Here is a 12,150-nt window from a genome sequence, read left to right as displayed (position 1 = left end):
TATCTTGATCTAGGGGGCTTTGTGAGGTGGTGAATTTTATTTTCAGCAATGTGACCTTCAGAAAAAGTCTGAACAGTTGGAAAAGGGAAGTATTCCACAATTTTTTAATTTTTAATTTTTTTTTTTTACCAGAGGTTGAAAGCACTTGGCAAGCTTTGTTCAATACAATATCCCCCTATCATAAAGGTTAAAAATCAAAGGAGCATGAAGGACTTTGAAAAAGGACGTGCAGAGGTTTTTATCTTCAGTGTGTTTGAAAAACAGAATAGTTTTATTAGTTTTATATCTCATGTCTGAGCTGTTCTTCAAAAACCAATCTTATGACGAATGTGAGAATCTTTATCTTCAAATCAATCATAGGAATAGTTATGGTAACCTTGAGCATAGAGGAGAGCTACATTTGTATTGTCTGTTCATAGAATTGGATGTAGTGACAGCAGGAGGTGAAGCTATCCATCAAGGGGAAAGTATTGCCTCTATTTTTTTTCTTGCCTTTGTTTGATCTAGGTTCTCACTCTTACTTGCTAATGCATTTTTTTTTCTCCTTGAGTTCCATTAAAGGGGAGTGGGGCAAAAAGGCATTTAAATTACTTTTGTTTAAAGGGAACTTTTTCTCTGTTGTTATTGCATCCAGCTTTCATCACTTTCAGTAAACACTCTATTTCAAACATTTATCTTGCTCATTTTCATGCCTTAAGCAGGACTGGTGCATATCTCTTTGTCCTTTTATTTTATAAGAGGAGACTCTCAGACTTTAGTACGGTCTCTGACTAGATATCTGCTAGCACAACAAACTCTTAGTTATTTTAATTATGCAGTGGTTACACAATGAGGAGAAAATGTCTGACATCTGAGAAGTGTGTCACTCAGAGGTGTTTTAATCCGGCTGTTATTAGAAGGTCAGTCATCTTAAATGAAATGTGAAAGCACATGAATTGTTTGGAGCTTTTCTTGTTGGAGAGTTGTGTGGTGCTGATGGAGCCTACTTCCCTTTACTTCACAATACCTACAACTTGACTTCCACCCTCTGCACAATAACAGTATACATATGTGACCACCATGAAAGAAATACAGAAGTACGTATTAATCAGTAAAATAGTTACTGTATTTCAAACTTGTCAAACTGTCAACTTTAGCATCCCTTTTAAAATCTTTCTTGTTTTCAACCTCGTTCTACCTGGGTAATGCTAGACCGATGTTTTTCCTTTGTGTATTTGTTGTTTTTGTATCATGTGTTCACTCTGCCTTTAAGTCCCAGTTTTTGCTTTTTTTGGCGATGGTGAAAACAGCTCCCATGTTGTTGTTGCATGTGCATGGTCCTGCATTTTTCTGAATAACAATTTTACAGATTTTCCAACTTGCCTGGGTAGTGAGCCGCTCTCGTTTATCTTCTCCTCCTGCGTCTCACTGTGCGATGGCTTACAGGGAAAACGTGTAGTTGGTGCCATTTGTTCATTGCCAGTGGCTGTAGTTTCATGATGGCAGAAACGTACTTGTGAGGTCAGACACTGATGTTGGTCGCTCTAATTAATCTCAAAGGTGTTTTGTTGAATTGAGGTCAGGAATCTGTGCAGGCCAGTCAAGTTCATCAACACCAAACGCGCTCAACCATGTCTTTATGGACCTTGCTTTGTACACTGGTGCAGTCATATTGGAACAGGAAAGGGACTATACCAAACTGTTCCCTCAAAGTTGGGAGTATGGAATAGACCAAATTTCCTTGGTAAATCATGCATTCAGAGTTCCTTTCACTGGAACTAAGGAGCCAAGCCCAGCTCCTGAAAAACAACCCCAAACCATAACCCCTCCACCAAACTTTACACTTGGCACAATGGAGTCAGACAGGCACAGTTCTCCTGGCAACATACCCAGACTCCTCCATCAGATCGCCAGATGGTGAAGTGCGATTCATCACTCCAGAGAAAGTGTCTCCACTGATCCAGAGTCTTGTGGTGGTGCTCTCTATACCACTACATTGAATTATGCTTTGGTTCTTGGCTGTGGAAACCCAATCCATGAAGCTCTCTTCGCACTGTTCTTGAGCTGATCAAAAGGCCACAGGAAGATTGGAGGTCTGTAGCAATCAACTGCAGAAAAGTTGCCAACCTTTCCGCAATATGCACATCACCAGCCGCCGACCCCACTCAGTCATTTTATGGGGCCACTTTGTGGCTGAGTTGCTGTTGTTCCCAATTGCTTCCACTTTACTTTGATACAACTGACAGTTGACTGTGGAATATTTAGGATTGAGGAAATTTCACGACTGGACTTGTGATAGGATGGTAGCATCCTATCACAGTACCATGCTAGAATTTACTGAGCTCCTGAGAGCAATCCATGCCTCAGTGCTTGATTTTCATACACCTGTGGCCATTGGAACACCCGATTTCAATTATTTGGATGGTATACTGATCTTACCATTGTTCGGGAGCACGATGGCTAGATGAGGAAGAAGGAACACAAGAAACTGGAATACCAATGACTCAAGGAAGAGCTGGAGAAAACCTGGAAGGTGAAGTCAACAGTAGTACCAGTGGTCATCGGGGCACACACACACACACACACACACACACACACACACACATATATATATATATATATATATATACATAAATATATGAAAATGCTAATATTTTTTTAATTATTGCACTATTTTTAACTGTTCTTGTACGGTCCTAATGGGCTGCATGGGTTATACAGTCCCTTTGATGTGACCAGTGGCAGCAGTGAAAGATGAAGACTGTCTTTCACTTTTGTGTATTTCTGAATGAATATTTTGATGACAGTATCAGACAGTCTTTTACAAACAGGAGGATTGTTGCTCCAGGAGACAGAAAAGAGGCAGACTCTGGAATCTTAAGTGAGAATTGCTGCACTGCCAAATTACTCGTATATAGGTCAGGGGTATGAATATGTGTTTTGGTAGATAATACGTGTTAGTGTGTGTGTCTGACTATTCGAGTTTTATGGAGTGCATTTCTTAGACTCTGAAGTGAGCACAGTAAACAAACATCAGTGATTAGAATAGGCCTGCAGCAGCTGAGCCATGAGTCTTTTGGAAGCCTCTGAAAATGGCTTTTGATTAATGAAATGAACACATTTTTAGTTGATCAAATCATTGAATGAAGACACGTCTGATGCTGTCCACTTAGGCAAAAGATCACAAGAAGAAATTCACAAACTGTACCAACAAACATGTTCAGATGACTGTAGCTGATGTTTCTAAATGTTTGAAGATGATAAGATCATAGCCTGTTGAATTTTAATTCATTGTATTTAATTTTTTTATTTGGTGTCATTTAAGGATATTAGCCTTAATCCTTGATACAGCATTAATCCAAATGCATTTTTAAAAAGAAAAAAAGGACATTATTGGCACATTGTAAGTAATAATCCAAGATTAGATACATAAGTTATATTAGCATTCAGTCATTCACACAGCATTGTCACTTTTTTGTGTGTTCCTCATGGTCTCATTCAGAAATAAATATGGTAGTGATGAAAAGAGTCCCAGTATGCATCTGCATTTTCTTGTGTAACTGCACAGTCCATCAAGTTAGATGTTAGGTTTAATGTGGTTTTTCCTGTGTGGGTTTGCTTTTTTCTCTTGCCTTCCTTGGGTGTGGCTTCCAATAGCTGATCTGATGACTCATGCAGCTCACCTGGGACTACTTCTCCTTTAAAGCCTGGTTCTGCTTTTCAGCTGGTGCCAGTTTGTCAACTTTACAGTAGTATTATATGGCTAAATCTGTTACATTTCAACATCTGGTAGAAGTTTCTTTGTCTTCACCTGTTTCAGATCTTCAGTCAGTCCAGTGGTTTCACCCATCTTCTGGTCACTCTGCACCTGTGTTTGGAAGATTCAGTTTTTTTGCACCTCAGGAAAACCCTTATGGTGGTCAGTGGAAAGATTTCTCAGTACTCACACTAAATATGTCTTCATTTAAAGATAGTGTATGGTTGAAAATGCTTTAAACAAAAATGGGATGTACTTAAAACTTTCCCAGTATTACAAAACCTTGAATGGATAATTGAAATGAATGGGATTAATGAAAATGCTGGCCCCGCCTACATCTTAACCTGCCATCAGATGGCAATCCCTGTTCTGTCTTATGTAGTGCGGCTGTGCTTTATGGTAAAAAAAATTAACAAAACAAAAAAACAAACTAAAAGCAATAGTTAAAATATTGAAATAAAAACTATTTCCACCATTTAAAACAACTTGTGAACTTCGGCAGGTCAAGCTAATTCGGCATTCATCGTGCATCCTGTCTCTTCTCTGAGCATTCTCCATCCGGATTAAAAATAACCAGTATGTTGAGATCCAGTGGTTGCTATATGATGCAGTGCCTGTTGTGGTGGGACATAATTTACAGAGTCTCGATGAGAACATCATGCTAGAGTTTATTAGACTTACGCAGCAAAAGAAGAGTTTGTCACACAGACATCCGGATGAGAGCTCTGACTAACAAAAATGTGAAGACTTTTATACCCCAGAGCTACGCTAAGTCAAACAATGTTACACAGTTTGTGTTGATGGGCGTCTTGTTATCTTGTGTAGATTAGACTTGCTGCTATCTAGAAGCTTCTGCTATCTGGACACTTCAGCTACCACGCCAATGAGGAAAAACTACGTTTGTGAGCTGATACAATTTTTTCATACTGTACTTCTACATTCAGACTAGTACGAAAAATGTCTGCTAATCTAGATAAACAAAAATTTCCATCACATGCTGTAAACAAAACACAGTTGATACGTGATGCCCCAGACTGGAAAAAGAGTTGTGAAGTGAATAAATGTCAGCGTACCATCAAATCAAGTCAGAAGCTGTTTTAAGGTCAGGAAGTTATTTAGTATTAGTTTAATCACACACACGGTTAAGATTTAGGAGTGAAATTCCAAGTATATGTGACAGTCTATAGGCCAATCTTGGTCCTTTTATTTCTGGTAGTGGCAGTTGCATGCATCTCTCCTTCTGGTGCTGATTGGATCGTTTGAAGGGGTCAGGGTTTTTTAATTGGATAATCCACTTCTGAGTTAGCTGAGATTAGCAGCTACTCAAACTTTAGGAATTGGTATGACAGTGTTTGACCTCTATGACCACATTGTGCTAAGCTTCACCCTACAGCAGTAGTGCACAGCTCCGCCTAAAGGAAAGAAAAATCAACAGACATTACAGAAGAGATTACATTTTTTCCAATTTGAAATTTAGAAATATGAAATATCTACAGGGTACCAATTCTAATCATATATCAGCTCTTTTAAAGTGTCAACATTATGTCTCAGGCATCAAAATTTCCCTTGCCGCATAATAAGCTGTCGTCATCTTCACGTTCGGTCCTGTTGTGAAGCTTTCAACAAGAGTTGTTGAATGTGCTCATCATTTCTGCAGCCGTGCACTTGCATTCACGGTTTTTTCATGTGCTTCCTTTGGGAGTGTGCCTCAGAGTCTGGCGCTGTGTTAAGCTCGAGAATGTGCATGTGTTGGAGCCGTTTGCTTAATCCTTAGAGCAAATAAAGGGAGGCTTACCCAGTCTGATACACACACACAGACACACACATATACACACACAGGCGCAGGCAAGTGAGCACAGATACACACACTTCACATGCACTGGCATTCGCTTCCTGCTCATATTTTTCTTTTTCCCCTCCATCTGGTTCATGCCTCATCCTTCCATTATTCTACCTCTTTTTGCAGCTTATGCTTCATCCATTTCCAACCCTCTGTCTTTCCTCTTCCCCCTCCTCTCTCTCTCTTACCATCACTTGCAAAATCTTGCACAATCTTAGATTTTCAGTGTCTTCACCTCTTTGCAAAGCCAATCTGGGTTTTGGAAACTGGCTAAAAAGCACAAGGATTACCTCCATACCCACATCAGTTGCCCACACACTTTCCCATTCAGGGCACAACAATGTTTCATAATAAGTGAGCACAAGTGTGGATCTGTCTGTCTGATCAGCACACACGCAACTATTGCCATTGTTGTAAGTTGTATTGGGTCACATCTGAGCTCAAGAAAAGGTTTCTGTCAGGTCAGGTCAAAAATATGCTCTCTCCTATCTATGTGGTCTTGTGAAACCTGCTTTCCATCACTTTTATTCCCCTCACAGCCCTCAGGCTTTGGTTGTCTCTTACAATTTAAGATCTGGCTATTGTTATTGTATTTGATCCCAGAGAGCAAATATGATCAAGCAGTGGGTGGGCTCAGGTGTCTCATTAGCCACACACAGCTGTGCTGCTTTGTGCACATTTTTGTAAGCACTACTACTTTTGAAATCACAAAAGTGGTAGTGGTTGAAATTCTTTACTTCTCAGTTAAACATATTGACTTATTGCAGTGTGACCAACTACCTAGTCAACATAGTAAATGTTTTCCTTTTATGTTTCAGCAAACTGCAGTATGACCCCAGTTTTTCTGGCACAGTGAAGCATGCAAAGAATATAACAGCAGGGGCACTATTAAACACAGATGACATACCTGACTATTACACGCACAAATTCATATTTTATTAACCAGCAACAAATTCTAGATCAAGATTTAAGTCCTATGAACGAAGGTTTGAGACCATTGCTTGTGACCTCGACTTCAGCCCGAATGTCGTCCTATTCCTTTTAGATTTCAAACTATCACTTTCCTCTAAATATAACAACTTCTCTTAACCATTTGTAGATATAAAATTATGTTCCCTTTCTCTGTTTACTTAGTGCATCTCTTTGAATTGCATCACTTTGTTAGTCCTGAATTAATAAACTGCAGATGTATTTTGTCTGTGTGTGTTACCTTAAAGGTGCATTGTGTAAAAAAAAAATCAAAGGTTAATGACAGAAACCTTTAATATATCATTAAAATATGCATTTCTATTGATATCTAATCAACTAAAATCAACTAAAATAACTATAATGAGCTTTTAAACTACAGGACTGGCTTTGATAGATGCTAGAGCACTGTTTGTATAAGTAACACATTACAAGTTACATAGAAGAAGACAACACACACAATTTTGAAGCAGTTGCCTTTAGTGCTGTCATCGCTGCACCTGAGGCCACTTGATCCACTCACAGATGACAAAAATGTTTGTGTCTGGAAGGAGTTTGGCCACCGGTGGCTACCATCTAGTAACAACTGTGAGTAGCATTGTTTATATTTATCATCAAATGACAATGAGCCTGCACTGCACCATCTTGAATGGCTGGATATTATTTTACCATCCATCCAGAATGGTCCAAATTTAGATCCCTTTATAACATCCTCCTCATTCTTATTTCCAAGGTGACTTTGCACCAGAAATGATGACTTGCAATACTTGGAAAACAAAACAAACAACCAATAAATAAAGTAATAATAATGATAAAAACAACAACCCTGTGCTACACTAAGCTTCAAATTAAAGAAGAAAGTAATAAGATTTGGTATAACACAATGTACTTGTAAAGTGTTGAGCGCTTGTAGCTGCTAACCCTTCACAAAAATCTCAAATTTCTCTATTTCTTATGTGTATTAAGAGGTTTTGCTTATTTTTCCCTTGTGTTTGTTTTATGACCCATTAGTCATGCCACATTAAAAACATCACTTTGCCAAAGCCATTTATTGCCTAATAAAACCCCCACCACATAAAAATTTTTCTTAAGATGAGTGTTCTATTTTAACATTTATGAAATGATAAGACACATTTTACATGACGGACTCTAAGTGCATGTAAAATGTGTGTGTCTGAAGTATAAGGAAGTGACATGTTGAAAAGTCCTGTGAAATCAGAGTTTCCAACTTATCAGTCTAATCTGAGTCTGTTGCATTTCTGAACGCATGATTAAGTTGTCAGAATGATGCTGCTAATGTTGTTGCCTGTGGGAATATACACATACCAAAAAGCTACTGTGAGCAAGCAAGAGAAAAAAAAGCAAAAAGTGTGTTTTTGAGGGAGAGAAGACAAACGTATTAAGAGTCTGAACACTTTTTTCAAAGAACAAAAACAATCTAAAGCCTGTTTTTTTTTTTATATAGGGAAAACAACACACTTATATTCACGAAGCTGTGTTGTATTTCCATGTCTTTGAAATAGAACGCATTATTTTTATGTACGTGTGTGGATATTTTATCTGAACAGTAATGTTTTATATCTTCACAGTGATGCCAATTATAGTGTTGCATTGTGGCTGCCATCAATATTTCATAGTGTGTGTATGTTTTGGTAGAATATCTTGTGTTGTAGGAGTTACAATTAAATGGACAGATCCTTTGGGGCAAAGTTGTTTACTCTGTTGTGCAAGGTGACATGGTAGCCACCTGTCCCATCATCTGATACAACTCTCTTTCATGAATTCATCAACCCTCTGCAGTTCAAGTGGCACTGTACAAGTATACAGTACCAAATTAGATTACCACTGCTGAATTTACCCTTTTGAGACCAGTCACTCCAAGCTCCCACAGGCAATATATACTGTAGACTTTAGACAAAAAACATAAAAACATTTTTATCTTCATTTGATTATCTATCTGGTAAGCAGTTCTACTGGAAACATATGTTGAGACTGGTGTGCAATTGCCTTTTGGTAATATTCCAGAAACATCTGTCTATAGGAAAAGCTCACAGCTTTTTGAGTAGTTTTTTTTTTTTTCCTCAAATCATATCAGACTTCGATGTGTTCATTTTTTTCTGTCAAGCAATAAAAACATTATCTAATTATTTACATGATCTGTTATTAATTAACTAAATGATTAGCATAAATCGTATTTGTGCCATTAAAGTATTTCAAATGGTTTATGCAAATGACTGAAGTCTCCAGTCAAGGTCAAAGTTTTTAACTAAAGTCAAGAGATCACCAGTCAGCTCAAAATATTTGGCTACAGGCACTATACCTTCTTCAGCCCCGCCCCCCCCATCTATGAAAATGGCTGATGACATCAATAGAAAAAAAATTAAGTCGTGGTCACTGATAACTAATCCAATGGAACAAAATAATTAAAACATGTTCAAACGTTTCTAATACAGTCATGGACAAAATTGTTGGTACCCTTCGGTTAATGAAAGAAAATATCACAATGGTCACAGAAATAACTTGAATCTGACAAAAGTAATAATAAATAAAAATTTTATGAAATTTAACCAATGAAAATCAGGCACTGCTTTTCAACCATGCTTCAACAGAATTATTTAAAAAAATAAACTCATGAAACAGGCCTGGACAAAAATGATGGTACCTTTAACTTAATATTTTGTTGCACAACCTTTTGAGGCAATCACTGCAATCAAACAATTCCTGTAACTGTCAGTGAGACTTCTGCACCTCTCAGCAGGTATTTTGGTCCACTCCTCATAAGCAAACTGCTCCAGTTGTCTCAGGTTTGAAGGAAGCCTTTTCCAGACGGCATGTTTCAGCTCCTCCCAAAGATGCTCAATACGATTTAGGTCAGGGCTCATAGAAGGCCACTTTAGAATAGTCCAATGTTTCGTTCTTAGCCATTCTTGGGTGATTTTAGCTGTGTTTTGGGTCATTGTCCTGTTGCAAGACCCATAACCTGCGACTGAGACCAAGCTTTCTGACACTGGCCAGCACATTTCTCTCTAGAATCTCTTGATAGTCTTGAGATTTCATTGTACCTGCACAGATTCAAGACACCCTGTGCCAGATGCAGCAAAGCAGCCCCAGAACATAACAGAGCCTCCTCCATGTTTCAAAGTAGGGACAGTGTTCTCCTCTTCATATGCTTCATTTTTCCATCTGTAAACATAGAGCTGATGAGCCTTGGCAAAAAGTTCCATTTTTGTCTCATCTGTCCATAGGACATTCTCCCAGAAGCTTTGTGGCTTGTCAACATGTAGTTTGGCTTTTTTATGATTTGTTTTCAACAATGGTGTCCTCCTTGGTCGTCTCCCATTAAGTCCACTTTGGCTCAAACGACGACGGATGCTGCGATCTGACACTGATGTTCCTTGAGCTTGAAGTTGACCTTTATTCTCTTTAAAAGTTTTTCTGGGCTCTTTTGTTACCGTTCGTATTATCCGTCTGTTTGATTTGTCATCAGTTTTCCTCCTGCGGCCACGTCCAGGGAGGTTGGCTACAGTCCCATGGATCTTAAATTTCTGAATAATATGTGCAACTGTAGTCACAGGAACATCAAGCTGCTTGGAGATGGTCTTATAGCCTTTACCTTTAACATGCTTATCTATAATTTTCTTTCTAATCTCCTGAGACAACTCTTTCCTTTGCTTCCTCTGGTCCATATTGAGTGTGGTACACACCATGTCACCAAACAGCACAGTGACTACCTGTAGCTTATATATAGGCTGGTTACAAGATCGTAGACACCTGTAATGCTAATTAGTGGACACACCTTGGATTAACACGTCCCTTTGGTCACATTATTTTCAGTCTTTTGTAGGGGTACCATCATTTTTGTCCAGGCCTGTTTCATGAGTTTATTTTTTTAAATAATTCTGTTGAAACATGGTTGAAAAGCAATGTCTGACTTTCATTGGTTAAATTTCATAGAATTTTTATTTATTATTACTTTTGTGAGATTCAAGTTATTTCTGTGACCATTGTGATATTTTCTTTCATTAACCGAAGGGTACCAACAATTTTGTCCATGACTGTATATCAACAACCTCCCCCCATGTTGCATGTTGTTTTTGTTTCAAACTGTACACCTTCAGCACTGAACGTTGTATTAAACCCTGTGAGAAAATACAACAGATTGCAGGATATACGTGTAATCTCTGGATTTTTGAGCAGGACATATGTCCCCCCAGGGTTACCAATGTGTAGGCAGACTTTTTAGTTTTTGGGAAGCAATATCACTGTGGACACACTGTTAAATGGTGCACTCGGTATCTTCTCTCACTTTGTTTTGTTGTTAAACTATTCAGCTAGGTGAAAACAGTAAGGTTAAAATACTATAATTCACCTCAACATTTAAATATAATTAAATGAAATCATCCTGAAAGAGCGGGATAGGAAATGAATGAGTGAAATAATATTGACCCATAAATATGACCTTAACTAAGGTGTGGCCACAAGTTATTATCTTGTTAAGGTAATTATCTTGTTCCTTCGCAGCAGTAACTGGTGGTCACGACTTAATAATGCATGGTCATGGGATAACATCTTGTGGCCACCTAATAGTAATTTTTTTCTATTGATGCCACTAGATGAGCTCTGTATCTACCCTCAATTCCATGAGGGTGATATTTAAGTGTAAATTTCCCACATATATGGCCAGTGTGTTTCTGTATTATATAAATTCAGTATGACCAAACACCAAGGAAAGAAGTCAAGTGGCATCGTGCATTGCAATTAATACATTTTTTTTAAATATATATATATATATATATATATATATATATAAATTTGTGAGTTAATAATTGACAGCTGAATTTTTGCATATCTCAACACAACACTTTTATTTATGGATCTCTCTGTTCATCTTTTGTATTCCACCCATAGATTTTCTATACCAGCTTATTCCAATGCAGGGCTGTGAGAATCTTAAGTATTGTTTTGTTGCAGCTTACAGAAAAATTTTGTTGAAGAACAACATTTAAGTTGTGCTTTTATTATTTGTCACAACTTAGCTCCCAAAGCACAAAAGTCCAATTCTTAGTGTCTCAGTGAGAAAAATTAAATGCAAAATGGGGCATCCTAGCTCTCCTGTTTTTTTTATGTATTTATTTTTTTAAGTTTAATATCAGTCTTTTCTTTACAAGTGGAAAAAGAAATTTAACTAAAAATCCCTAAACAGGAAGTTGTACATAATGTGTTTCTTTATATTAGCAAATGAGACGGTTTATTCATGCCATGCATCAGAGCATTACTCAGTGGTTTTCAGAGGGCTTTTAGTTTAACATTGGGGGACAAGATGGAAAACAGAAGTCTACTCTTTATTTTTTTAATAGCTTTTTCTTTTAGTGTAAGTCCTTTGCAGCTCTTCGTACACAGCATCTGAGCTCTTGGTGATTGTCACAACAAATTCAAGTAGAAGTGAAAGCTTTCTCTACGTCTTTCACAATTTTGCTCGTCTTTATTTTGTTCATGTGCTCAGCTGTGCTGCTGCCCCCTCAGATTATGTGTGAAATGAACATACATGGCTTCTGAAGGAAGATGAGTATTAAGTGTAATTATATAAAGAACAAGGGTGCTGTGTTGT

The sequence above is a fragment of the Melanotaenia boesemani genome, chromosome 16 (assembly GCF_017639745.1).
Source record: "Melanotaenia boesemani isolate fMelBoe1 chromosome 16, fMelBoe1.pri, whole genome shotgun sequence".
In the NCBI taxonomy this organism is placed as follows: Eukaryota; Metazoa; Chordata; class Actinopteri; order Atheriniformes; family Melanotaeniidae; genus Melanotaenia; species Melanotaenia boesemani.
Note: the sequence above shows the minus strand (reverse complement) of the source record.